This window comes from Tetrao urogallus, assembly GCF_951394365.1.
Source record: "Tetrao urogallus genome assembly, chromosome: 5".
NCBI lineage: Eukaryota > Metazoa > Chordata > Aves > Galliformes > Phasianidae > Tetrao > Tetrao urogallus.
The window spans coordinates 52,631,645-52,644,094 of NC_136818.1; positions in this window are offsets into that span (position 1 = coordinate 52,631,645).

Consider the following 12,450-nt stretch of genomic DNA (forward strand, 5'->3'; position numbering starts at 1 on the left):
AGATTCATAGCAGAAAAGCTAAGGTTGTTGTAAGAGAACCAAAACAATTAAGCAAGGGCTGGTAAGAGGCCTGCCCCAAAACTGGTTCAAAAGCTGGGCTTGGGCTGCTCACAGGATCAGCAGCATCTCATCCACTGCATCACACGAGCATTGCAGGTCAGGCAGCTCTGGCCTTGCCTTGGCATCCATGAGTGTGGGAGGATGAGCGTATGAAGCTTGTGAAAATAGGAGTGAAATAAGTTTTCTTTAAAGTAAACTTCACCCTTCCTGAGAGTTCAAGTTAAATTGTTGCGTTCATTTCCTGCAGGCACAGGGCAGCAAGCGTAGCTCACTTCCCGCCTCGCATGCTTTTCTGCACCCTCCCAGTCTAGCACTCAAGCAAGCTTTCCCGTACTGCTGGCCCATACCACAGGGCTGAAATGAGTCATAGGCTTTTTCTTGGATCTACAGCCAAATTGCTGCTAGAAATACACAAAATTGGGCAATATGCAGGGTTGGCTGGAACAATTCCCACCTAAGAAAAGTCAGGCATTTCTACAGCAGTCATTGATGTTCTTCATACTGAGGATTTTCAGGCATTACAAAGCATTGTCACTACACATTAGCTCCTCATGCGTTCAAGAAAGTCCATCCTTAACACCTTTATCCGAAGTTAGCAGTGGATATGCAACACCATGGGGCTGATGCTGTATGCTCAGCACTGGCAACTATGGCCTGTGTTAACAGCAAGTGTGATGATCTTTTGCTGGGCAACTGAGTACAGCTATGTTAATGCAGTTGCACTGTATTAATGTGACCATGTTCAGGTTCCAAGAAGGGCAGCACTGAAGTTTTAGCATGTTTCTCAGTTTTGGCTGCAGCACCAGTGGGGGTCTCTTCATGCTCTGTTGCATGTTTTCATCTCAGAGCAGCCTCTCTCTACCACAGCCTCCTGCTTCCAGCCAAACCTGACCTTCTCAATCTCAGAGTGAGTCTGGGCAGATACCCTCAGCCTCCCACAGCTGCAGATAAGCTACCAAAGAAAGACTGCTGCCTGTACACAAACAGCCTGTTCTGATCCGCACATCTAGCCTTGAGTTAAGGGCAACTGCTGCAGTGCAGATCCCACAGCTGAGGCTTAGGTGGCAGTTTGACGTCCAAGGACCACTGCTGCAGTTGCATCCAGCACAGAACACCTCCCATCCCAGCCCGTGCTGGGTTCTGCACTGCACCTCCATAGGCAAGAGGAAAGCTTACACATTTCAGTAGAGTTCCCCAACCTGCTGCTTTGCTACAGGACTGCACTGGTGTGCACCCTGCACACGAACAGTTGCTGGAGGGGGCTGGGATCTGCAGCAACAACGTTTTCCCTAGCAGGGATTGCACCAAACCCTTGCATTGCAAGTGAGAAAAAAACACAAAAACCCAACACACCAACAGGAGATTTAACTACCATACCCTGCATTTCCAACAGAAAGCAGATGCTGTACCAGAGGGCGTTTTAATTTCCTCCTGATAGCTGTAAGAGGAACTCATATTTAGGAAAAAAAAAAAAGCCACCACCTCAGGTACGCAGTGGATGGTTTCCGAAGTTACGCTGCTCTCTCCATCGGGTCATCGAGCCCATAGCAGAACGGCCGCTCTCTGAGTTCCTCCGACAGCAACAGCAGGAGCGTGCGGCCCCCTACTGCCCGCTGCCGGCGTGTTCCCGTGCCCCGATGAGCCACCGCTCCGTGCCCACTGCCTCAGGGCGCCCTCCCAGCTCTGCGTCCTGGAGGCTCGGCGAAGCACCATATGGCATCCCCAGGGCTCCGTGCCATGCGTGTGGGCAGCTGCAGCAGAGAACTGCTTGTCACCTCCATCCTGCCAGCACGCAGCACAGGGCTGCCCTGTAGGGTGGGTGGGACAAGTTGGGTACCCCACAGGATGCTGAGTAGGATTCAGTACCTGCTTCTTCGATTTGCCTGGAAAGGTCTGAAAACCCCCAACGATTGGTGCGTTTCCCTACCATGCACAGATGATTCACTGCACTTTCCTCTGTAACCAGTGGGTGGATCCCCGCTGGATTTCCGGGAGCAGTGTTGACCCAGTTCCCGGTATGGGGAGTTGCAGCCCAGCACCAGCAAGCGCCTGCATCCCACTACCCCGTGCAATGCTTACAGTGCTAAGAGCATGCCAGCTCTTACCTCTCAGTGTCCCCCACGTATAAGGAAAGATTGCCATTTGCACAGAGCAGTGCTGGCCAATCCCCAAGCCTTTATATCGTGTTGACTGCAGTGCTAGCTATAAGGATTTGCCTAGCGATGCTGACATTTCCCTTGGCATTTCTTGTCAGATGTTCGTGAGCATGGAGTGCTGTGGGAACTGGCACACTGCATGCCCCTAACCCAGCTGTGGGACCAGGGCTCAGCGCCCAAAATCCCAATGTGAGGCTGCTGATGAAGGGTCCTCCTGACTCCAGCCCAACTTAGGGGGTGTTGCCACTAGATTCGGGTGCAGGAGCTGAGAGCTGGCACTTGGGGCTCTGGCACTGGCTGGGTTGCAGATCTGAACCTGTTGTAGGACCCATCCTGCTTGGCCACACGGAACTCCTGACCCTGCTGAGGCTTCTTTCAAGCAGAAACACGGCTTTGTCCATCAGGGAAAATACCAGCCCTTCCCAGCAGGGCTGGAGGGAAAACAGGAACCTGGAGGGGAAAAACAATCCCTGAGAAACTCCCTTCCCACTGATTGTGCTTCCAGTGCAGCAAATGTGAGGAGGCTGCTCGTTTCCTCTATCCTGTGTGTCCCCCAGTCATTTCCATTTCTTTGCATTCCTGTGGGCTCACGAAATGTCCCCCAGTTTCTGTCTGTGTGGCCAAAAGTTCTCTAAGGATGTGAAAATGTGACATGGGAAAGAAGTGTCTCCTCAGGTGGAGGGAAGCTTAGCCCAGAGGGCTGCAGTATGAGCAGAGCCATTGCTGTGCAGGCTCTTTGAATTGGAGATGCTGGCTGCATTAGGGATTGGTGTGGTAAATCCCTTGGCTCCATCTCATGCACTCAGGTGCAAAGCAGCCGCTGGAGCCCCGCCGCCAGCAGCTTAGTAATCTCAGCCCTGCAGCCTTCCGGGTGCTTCCTGCCCTGAAGCACACAGCCCCCAGAGGCACAAACGTTTGGCAATTGTTAGCAGAGCACACGGGCACTCACAGCCCAGGCAGATAGCAGTGCTGGTGCTGCTTTCCACCCGTGTACCCTTTTCCCATATTGATGTGTTTGCCCGTTGCTGTGGGAGCACAGGGAGTGTCGGCTCAGTGCTGCAGCCCCTGCCAGCATCACGCTCTCGCTTCCAACCCAGAGGGGAGCCCTGGGGGACCTGATGTCATGTCTGAGCAGAACAATGGCGCCCAGTGGTGCGAGGGGGCAGGACAGCAGCAAGACAGCAGTCAGTGTCACCTTGAGGAAAAGAAGTCCCTGCAGCCCTCCCTTACCCCGCCAAACCCCGCACACATCTCTGGAGCTGGAGGTGTCCCAAGTGGGTTAAAAGGCGCACGCATGCCCCAGTGCAGCCAGCAGTCAGGCTGAGACCAGACACCGCTCACCACACGTGTGAGTGATTTGGGTGTCACCTCCAGGCTGGGAGCAGTGGGAGAGGAGGTGGCTGACCCAAGGCCGGGTGATGCTAGGTCCCATCTGAGTCCTAGAGGGAATACCTCGTCCCCAAAGGCACAGCTGAGTGTTTCCTGAGCAGTGCTGGGGGGCAAAGTTCAGCCAGGGCAGGAGAAGCCCCTCAGCCCCATAGCACTGGTGGTTCCTGGCTGTGCCCAAGGCAGCAGCCCGTGTTCCCACATCTGCCCTTTTCCAGGGTGTCGGAGTCTCTTGGAGGCCGCATCTCCCCACAACTGGCTCCCTGGAACGGGGATGCCGGTTGCTCCCTCCCACGGCTTCCCCTTTTCTCAGAAAGCCTGGAAACCAAAGGTGAAAGAAGTGGGTGGGAACCCCGCACGCTGCCATCCAGGAAGAGAAGTGAGTAAGACGGCTGCAGTATTTAACGGTGCCTCTGCGGCACGGCTCACAGTCCTGCTGCCAGAGAGACAGAGCCGGGAGCTGCCGGTGAGTGCCGGGGTCGAGCGCTGCGGGGGGGCTATGCCAGAGCCAGGGTGAGGGCTGCTCCCATGCTGCTGCTCTTCCAGGAGCCGAAGCCCAGCTGTGGGTGAGGGCGAGCAGCAAGGATGCATCTTGCTGCTGTCAGGCTGATTGCTCTAACACAGGCTGCAGGGAAGGAGATGGCAGATCCACAAGTTTGAGCTTCTCCAGCTTGGCTTCAGTTCTAGCTGCAGCTTTTGGGGCAATCTGTGGAACTGGAGCCATCCCACTGACATTTAACCATGGAGGGGGGTGTTTGTGCATAACCATTTCTGCAGACTTCCTGAGAAGACAAAGCAGGACCATCTGGATGAATATCCTGTGCCAAGGGTGTGCAACACCCATGTGATGCTGCTGCCTGGTCCCAGGAACATCCTTTCTAATCATTAGCTCCCATACTAACTAGCTGGCACTGCCAACACCAGGGCACAGCTTCCTTATTAGCCTGGAGATGGGACACCGAAAGGCAGAGCTCAGAGAGGAGCCTGGCACAGGCAGCACATGGGATGCACCAGTGTCTCAGCTCCCCAAAACCCCATGTAGGAACCAGTTTCTGCCAGATGAGCCCCTGCTTCCTGCAGGTGCCTGTGGTGCCGTTCCTGCAGTAGAGCCTCAGGGATGCTGCACTGTGGGGATGCAGCTTGCAGGAATAGCCACAGGCAAAATGAAGCATCTGGAGCTGTTCGTGCTTCAGTTCCCACATGCTTCCCACCATGCCCAGGGCAAACTGCCCTAGTACTGTGGGAGATGCCCAGGCCCCACAGTCAGGATGCCAAAACAAGATTGGCTGGGGCTTGCCCTGCTCCATCCAGGCATGCCGGGGCACAGGATAGGTAAGAGTACACCACTAGGCATACTGTGTGGCCCCACGGACATCACTTCCACAGGCTGCACAGAGAGGGATGGGACATCTCCTGGGACATGAAAGGGAGGACATGTCAAGGCTGACCTCTCTCCTGCTTTTCTGCCTGAAACCCTTCCCTTTCCTTTGGAAATCAGCACACAGTGGAAGCCTAGGGAAAGCTTTTCCCTCTCCTTTGCCTTTCAGTCTCACAAAGCAGTGGCTGCTCACAGTGGCTGAGAGCCGGAGACAGCCTGAAAGAGCATTGCCAGGGCCCTGAGCCACCTCTCCCAGCTGACACAGTGGCAGCAGAAGGCACCCAGCCAGGATGGGGGATCCGCACTGCCCCAGTTGAACTTGGGTTCCCTGCAGGCAGACTTAAATAGATGCCCAGGCAGGCTGCTTAGCCACCGCAGAGCTTGTTCCTCATGCCAAAATCTGCTGGGCGCTTCCTCACTGAAATCTCTGCTGGTGCTTCAAGCCCATGTGTCATTTCCCATCCCGAAGCCAAGCTGTCAGAGCTGGGGGCTCGACTCCTGCACGCACCCTCCCAGCTGTGCTCCTTCCCAGCGACCGTGAGCTGCTGCCGTCAGCACCGCGTTGAGCCACAGCTGAGCCAAAATATGTCTCCCGTGCATTTGGCTGCCAGCTCCTGGTTGGGCTGAAAACAAATGTCATTTAGTGAGGACAGGCTCTGCCCTGTCTGCTGGCAGCAGCTTGGTGCTGCTCACCAGGGTCCCCGTGTCTTCCCCTTCACTGCCCACCTGTGGCATCAGCAGCAGCACAAGCTGCAAGCAGGTACATAGACAAAATTCCTAAGGCACCTGTTCCCAACATCCACATCTACAAGAAGCAGTAATTCTCCCAGCATACTGCAGAGCTCAGGGCTGACCTGATGCTCTGCAGCAGCTCCAAAGGGCAGGGTGACATGTGGAAGCACTAGGAAAAAAAAAAAAAAAAAAACCAACTTCAGCAACATTTCCAAATAAAGCTGCAGCTCCCTGTGCTGCACCTGGGGCAGAGCAGTGCCAGAGCCCCCTCCTCGCAGCAGCTCCCCAGTGCAAAATCTGTGTCAGCTCATTGCCTGCACTGCGTCATCGGCACTGTGAGCTCTTTGCTATTTTTTCCTCCTTACAGATGGAGATCCAGCTGCACGGGGCAGTGGGAAGTCAGCAAGGACTGGCTGCTTGGCTTTGAGAACTGAATTCCATAGGCGTTAAAGCATCCGAAAATGCCCTATGGATTCAGTTCTGCAGTTGGGCAGCTAATAAGCCTCCAGCCTTCAGGAAGAGAGAGGAGCTGAGTGCTGTGTCTGCAGAAACACACACAGAGATCTCAGCAGGGATGGAGGTGAGTTATGACCACAGCGGAAAGCCCCGCACTCAGAGCTGCTCGAGGCAGCGGTCGTTTGTTGCGGGCTTCCCCAAAGGGCTAAAAAGCCCTGCTATAAAATGGTTCTTCCATCTGGAAGTGGAATGGAACTTAAGGAAATAAACGTTGCTGCCTCCTGATGGTTGTAAGCCTGTGCTAAAAATACTCATTGTCAACACAGCAGCCTGGGTGTGCCTAGAAATCAGATTCCGGGCAGCGTAACCCAATAAAATATGGAGAAGACAAACAGACCAGGCTAAAGCCATGGGCCATGCCTGCTCCCTGGGCTGTCCCCAGCAGGACAGGTCATGGCAGGCTGTGGGAGCAGAGACAGGCAGTGCCCCTGCCAAGTGTTCACACAGATCAGCAGCATTATTCCATAGAAAGCTTTTCTGGACGCAACTGGCTCTTTCCACCCATCCATAGTATGACTCTGGGAGGCTTTGGCCAAGTTTGGGGAACAATTTCCATTACACCATGTTACAAAACTGTCAGCAGAAACATCCTAAATGTCTCTCTCCCAGATAACTGATGCAGGTCCTGGCAATTCATGCAGCATCTGACCTCTGTCAGGAGGCAACCCCTGCTCCCCTTCTGTCCCTTAGATGTGCCACCTGCACCTGCTGCAGGAACTCACCTTACACAGCCCAGCCTCACCTGCACCAGCTCTGTGATGCTGGAGAAAACCTGCAGCACCATATCTGACTGCTGCATCGCCACATAAGGATCTGAAGTGCAAGCTTTGGGATTACTGCTTAAACTGCTGCCCTTCAGAAGGGATAACCACCAGCCATCGGCAGAGCCAACCTCTGCCCACTCAGCAAGCCCCACTGCTCACAGCACAGCTAGGGAGCAGCAGCAGCTTGAAGTTTCTGTAGCAGCTTTTCTGGTTCAGAGCTTTCACTGCTTCATGCAGCAGCAGAGCTCACCCATTTCAGAGAAACAAATGAAAGTTACATTAAATAAAAAGAAAAAATCCACTTGCTTTTTCTCTATAGTAATTCAAAGCCAGCAAGGGTCTCCATATGCACTCTCAGAGGCTGTCTCCATCCACATGCTGACATGGAGCACTCCTTTCTTTCCTTCCATTGGGATGCTCATTTCCCACACAGCCTGTTGGAAGAAAATTACAGGGGGAATAGAGCTACACTTCTGGGGCACCCCACTGATAGGAGTGGGGCTCAATTACCAACCACCAAGGCAAGGAGACTTACACCTGAAGGGAGCAAACCACACAGGTCAAGATCCTGAGTTTGTAGAAAGGTTCCAGAACAGGTTGAGAGACATTCACAGCTAAAAAGCAGAAACAACTATTTGCATTCTTTTTTAAATTGTTTATTTATAATCATTTAAAAAGCACAAGTTTACAAGCAAGTCATTCTCAGACCCAGGAGAGCAGCTGCAGAGGTGCCACAAGACACAGAGCTCTGCTATCTGCAGCAAGGCAGCACCCCCAGCCAGAGCTGGGTCAGACCCAGGAGAGAGCCTCAGGCAGCCACTTCAGCCAGGACACATGGCCAGGAGGATCAAGCACAAGGTTACCAAGTGTAAGAGGATCAGGACACGGAGATCTTCTGCCAGAGTGCAGCAAAGTGCTGTGTGCGGGCATCACACCATAAGTACATAAGTGCTACATCCATAAAACAGCAGTGATGATACACAGATATTCTTTACAGTTCCAGAGCACCCCTCTCCCCTCTGGGACTTGCACTGCCTTCAACTTGAAGGAAATCCAGTTTTATCTCCTCAGGTGAGTGCCAGAAAGGGATCCAGCTCCCAGGACCTCCCCCTGGACAGTGTATGAAGAGGGCCATCTCACCAGGGGCTGCTCTCTGGGAATCCCCTCCCAGCCCATGGCCACCCAACCAAACCAGTGGATTCCAAAACCAGGACCAAAGAGTTGATTTGACAGACAGACAAGCGCCAGGTGGTTTCTTCACAGGACAGGCATTGTGCATCAAACAGGAGAAGCTACCATAAGCTTGTGAGGGACACAGAGGAGTTAAAAGCCATGGGGAGCAGTGGCACCCATTGCTTGAGCTGCTTCCAGCTGACTCCCTGGAGCTGCGGAGCATCTGTTTATTGTGACCAACTACATCAACGTCTCAGTTTCTTTTTCTTCTTCCTGTTCCGGTCCTCACTGCTGTCATCTGCTTCACTGGCACTGGGGGTCAGAGCCCTCTGGATGACATTTTTCTCCACTGTGTACTCCTGCTCTCCTACCTTGGGGTCCGCTTTGACTAAGAACTCCCCTTTCCGGTAGGTGATGGAGACATTGGTCCGTGGGTAGGTGCCGTAAACCCTCCGGAGATCATCCTTCACAAATTCTGGGAGGTCTTTCCTTGGTCCAAACACCTTTGCAAGCTTCCCCCATTGAAGCTCCCCTCTCATGGTGAAGCCATCTGGCCACGTGTCTCGATAGTGGTCTGACCTGTGGTAGGCAGCATAGGGATTGTAGTTTGCATAGGGATTATACAGTGGGACAGGGACCACAGGGGGTAAATGCCAGGCATAGTACGGATGGAAGTAGGGGTTGGAAGCACTGTACAAGTGGTGGTACTCCACCTGACTGCCCACATAGTCAGGGTAGCTGCTTCTGTCTATCACAAAGGTCATGGGGCGGCTGTAGAAGTTGTGCATGTAGATGGGAGGGAACATCATGGAGCTGCTTGGGTCTTCCGCTCTCGCAGGGCGCAGTGGTAGGTAGGTGTGGGGAGGAGATGGGATCATGGCTGGACAGTAGTCCCGCGGTACAAAGCTGGGCTGGTACATGGTACAGGAGCTGGGACTTTGCTCGAGGAATACTTGGCCAGAGCAGCTGCTGAGTTTCAACAGCTGTGAGGACAGGAGTGGAAGAGAAAAACTTTACATTGTTACATGCTCCCAAACCAAGCTGAACAGGGGGGTGCACCTTGCACTGTAGGCAAACCAACAGATTAATCAAAGGATCTCCCCATTCATGCAGGTTATCATACAAACAGGTAGGTCTGTGTCCACATCCACAACTCCTCTGGCAAGTCCTCATGTAGAGGCTTTTCACTTTGGTCTCACTGGCTACCATTCATGTTCAAGGGTGCATTTACCCTGAGGAACTCCAGCCCACAGCTCAATTTGTCCCAACCCTGCCCTCAGAGGACCAGGTCACCCTCCAGGGTACTGAGCAATGTCCTCCCATGACTCATTCTCTCCCCCAAGAGCAGGAAGGGAATGCACACATACAACATGCTTAGGGTTTGTGTTTGTTTTAAACAGCTTGCTGCCAGACGGGGAGAGACCATGCACATAGCAACAAGTTTTTTTTCCCCACTGCTCAGAACCTTCACCCTTAACTACAGAGCTGCCACATGCCAGCAACTCTCACCTGAGGCAAGAGAGTAAATGAAACTTATCCCTCTGTTCAGTGCTTTCCTCCAGTCCAGCAGGAGGTTTGACAGCCCCCAGGAAATTGCTAGAAGCAATGCTGGGTGCTACACAATGGCAGCTTTTCCTTTTTAAACCAGCACAAGGTGTTCCTGTCCCCTGAAGCCCACAATCTGCACTAGCTGAAGCCTGCTTTTGCCTCAGGGCAGAACCAAAGCCCAGCCCCCGAACAGAAAAGCAGTCCTGGACCAGGCTCTGCCCCTTTCACACAGCTGCAGCCCAGGAGCCAGAGCTCACCACAACTGCCAAACTCCCCAAAAAAGGAACACAGGAAAAGAAGTCTACAGTACTTTGTCATAGCCCTTTAAAAATAAAGGCTCAAGCTGCTTCAATACAATAACGCCTGTATCTGCCTTGACTGAGGTCTGAGGTTTACCCAGCACAGTAGATGTCTGGGAAGAGGAGAGCAGGCACCAGGCACCAGGCTCCTGGGCCTCCTGCACCAAAGCAGCCTGAGCACTGTGAGATGGTGCTGGCAACAGGCAGGACAGCTGACAAAAAGAAGCAAACTGAAGAGATAACAGGGAGAACAAGATGGGACTGAGAGCAGATGGGAAAGCTCCAGCGCAGCAATCACATGCCCAACCACAAACTTGAGGACACATCCCTGGAAGCAGATCACCCTGAGCAGGGTGCTGACAGCTGGCATAACCCAAAGAGTGCTCCAGCCCCAGGGGAACCTGCAAAGCTGCCTGGGCAAGTTGCAGGGGCTGTCAATAGCTCTGCTCCACAACAGCCCAGTGCTGTCCTGTTCCTGCTCCAGCCTGTCTGCAGCCTCACACCCTCAGGGGCTGAAAATGTGGCTCATCTCACCATTGCACCAGTGTATATTGCTCACATTGACCCTTCATGCTGCTCCAGTTTCCAGAGGCTGACTTAGAAAACACAGCTGGACCAAAGTTGTGCTATACCCTATAGAGCTGAGTGAGAATGCAACAGATCAAGTGCACTCAGAACCAGTGCCAGCCTGCCCAAAATTCTCTCACACTCATAGGGAAGTTGAGCAAGTAAGACTTCAGGGAAGGCTAGACCACCTGTAGCCAGAAGGCACCAAAAGCCAGGTGCTGAAAACTAAAATATGAATTTAAGTAGCACTCCCTGGAAGAGGGGTCCAGCCCCAGCCATCCCTTCTCTTCCTCTTCACCTCTTTCTACTTCCATTGCTGTGAAAGCATTAAGTGTGGGAAGGAAGCACCCAACAGCATGCACCTCGCTCCTCTGCTCTTCAGGAGCAGTGGTGGGAGAAAGGAAAGGCAACAAGGCTGACCTGTCTCTTCAGGCTGCTACCTGTTCCCTTCCTTCACTTTTGTGTCAAGCTCTGCAGAACCTCAGTAGAACCCTCAGGCCTGTTCCCTGGGGTTTGGAGGTCCTAAGCATGAAAGGGCAAGCTGGGCTCAGTTCTCTACTCCTGAGCCAGGAGCAGCCAGCAGCGCTCACCAGCTTCCTGCTAGCGCAGGGGAGATGTGGAGGGGCTGGCACTGCTGCGCCCAGGAGCTGCAGTCACCTGCAGGAAGCAACAAGGAACAAACCAGTAAGAAAGGTACCAGCAAGAAACAAGGTTCTTCCCCCTTTGAGCCCTTCCAGCTCTTCTGACCTTGCTAGAAGAGGCTTCAGCCTCACTTAGCTGGAGCTGAATGAGAAGGTTCCCAAGAAGGTCGCAGCCAGATGAACACAACCACTCTCTGGGTTTGGAGAGAGCTCCCTACTTCTGACTCTTCCTGGCTTTGCCAGAGCTGACTCCAGCAACTCCTGGTGCAGCTCAAAGAGCCCAACACAACACCACAGCTTCCAAAATACTTGGTCTGCCGAGCAAAGCTTGCTTCAGTGCCAGCTGACCCAGGCAGAGCCACAACGGGGAAATTGCAAAACATTCGCAGTACAGAGCCACAGAATGCTTGGTAGCTCAAGTGCGGAGAAAACTGTTTCACTGCTCTGTTACACAGTTACTTGCTACAGGTGATGAATCAACCACTAATAACACTGAACGGCCCTACCGGCCTGGGGCATTTCAGTGTTTGTAGCAGCAGCAGTTACCTCCTAGCACTAGAGAAGTGTATGGCTTTGCTGGACACTCCCCACAGCAGAATTTCACTGTTAGCAAAGCTCGCTTGAATTCAGGGAGCTGTTTGGCTTCTTGATTCTGGGATACAAGAAAACACAACTGTGCGAGTTGTAGAAACCCAAGGAACACAGTCAAACCCATGCCAGACTGCACGGCCTCTGAGAGAAGTGAGCCTGGCAGCAGCACTGACCAACATAGAGGTTGTGCCACTGTACCACCACAGGAGCATCTGTAGCATGTCTGCAGGTTGCTTTCACCAAGGCAGATCAGGAGATTCCCTTCAGCTGCTTTTTGTCCTCAGCTGTTCCAGCACCCCAACTTTCAGACCTTTCTGGCTTTCTTCCTGCCTTGATCTCCTCTCCACCTCACCAAAAAAAAAAGAAAAATAATAATAAAAAAATCCACAGATCTGTCACCACTTCTCTGAGGCATCCCCCAAAGGTACATGGACGAGCACAGTAAGAGCAACATTTTCCCCTAACCAAGAGGATGAAGAAGTCATAAGTTATTTCCAGTTAATCTCTATATTTTTGAGCAGACTCTGCAAAATCTTTGCCATCTGGCAAAGTCACAAAAGCCTTGCTTGGAAAAAAAAAAGTGAGAAAACTTAAAGGAAGCTTCAGTGTCTCTGGAAAAGAGACATTACCATCAAACCT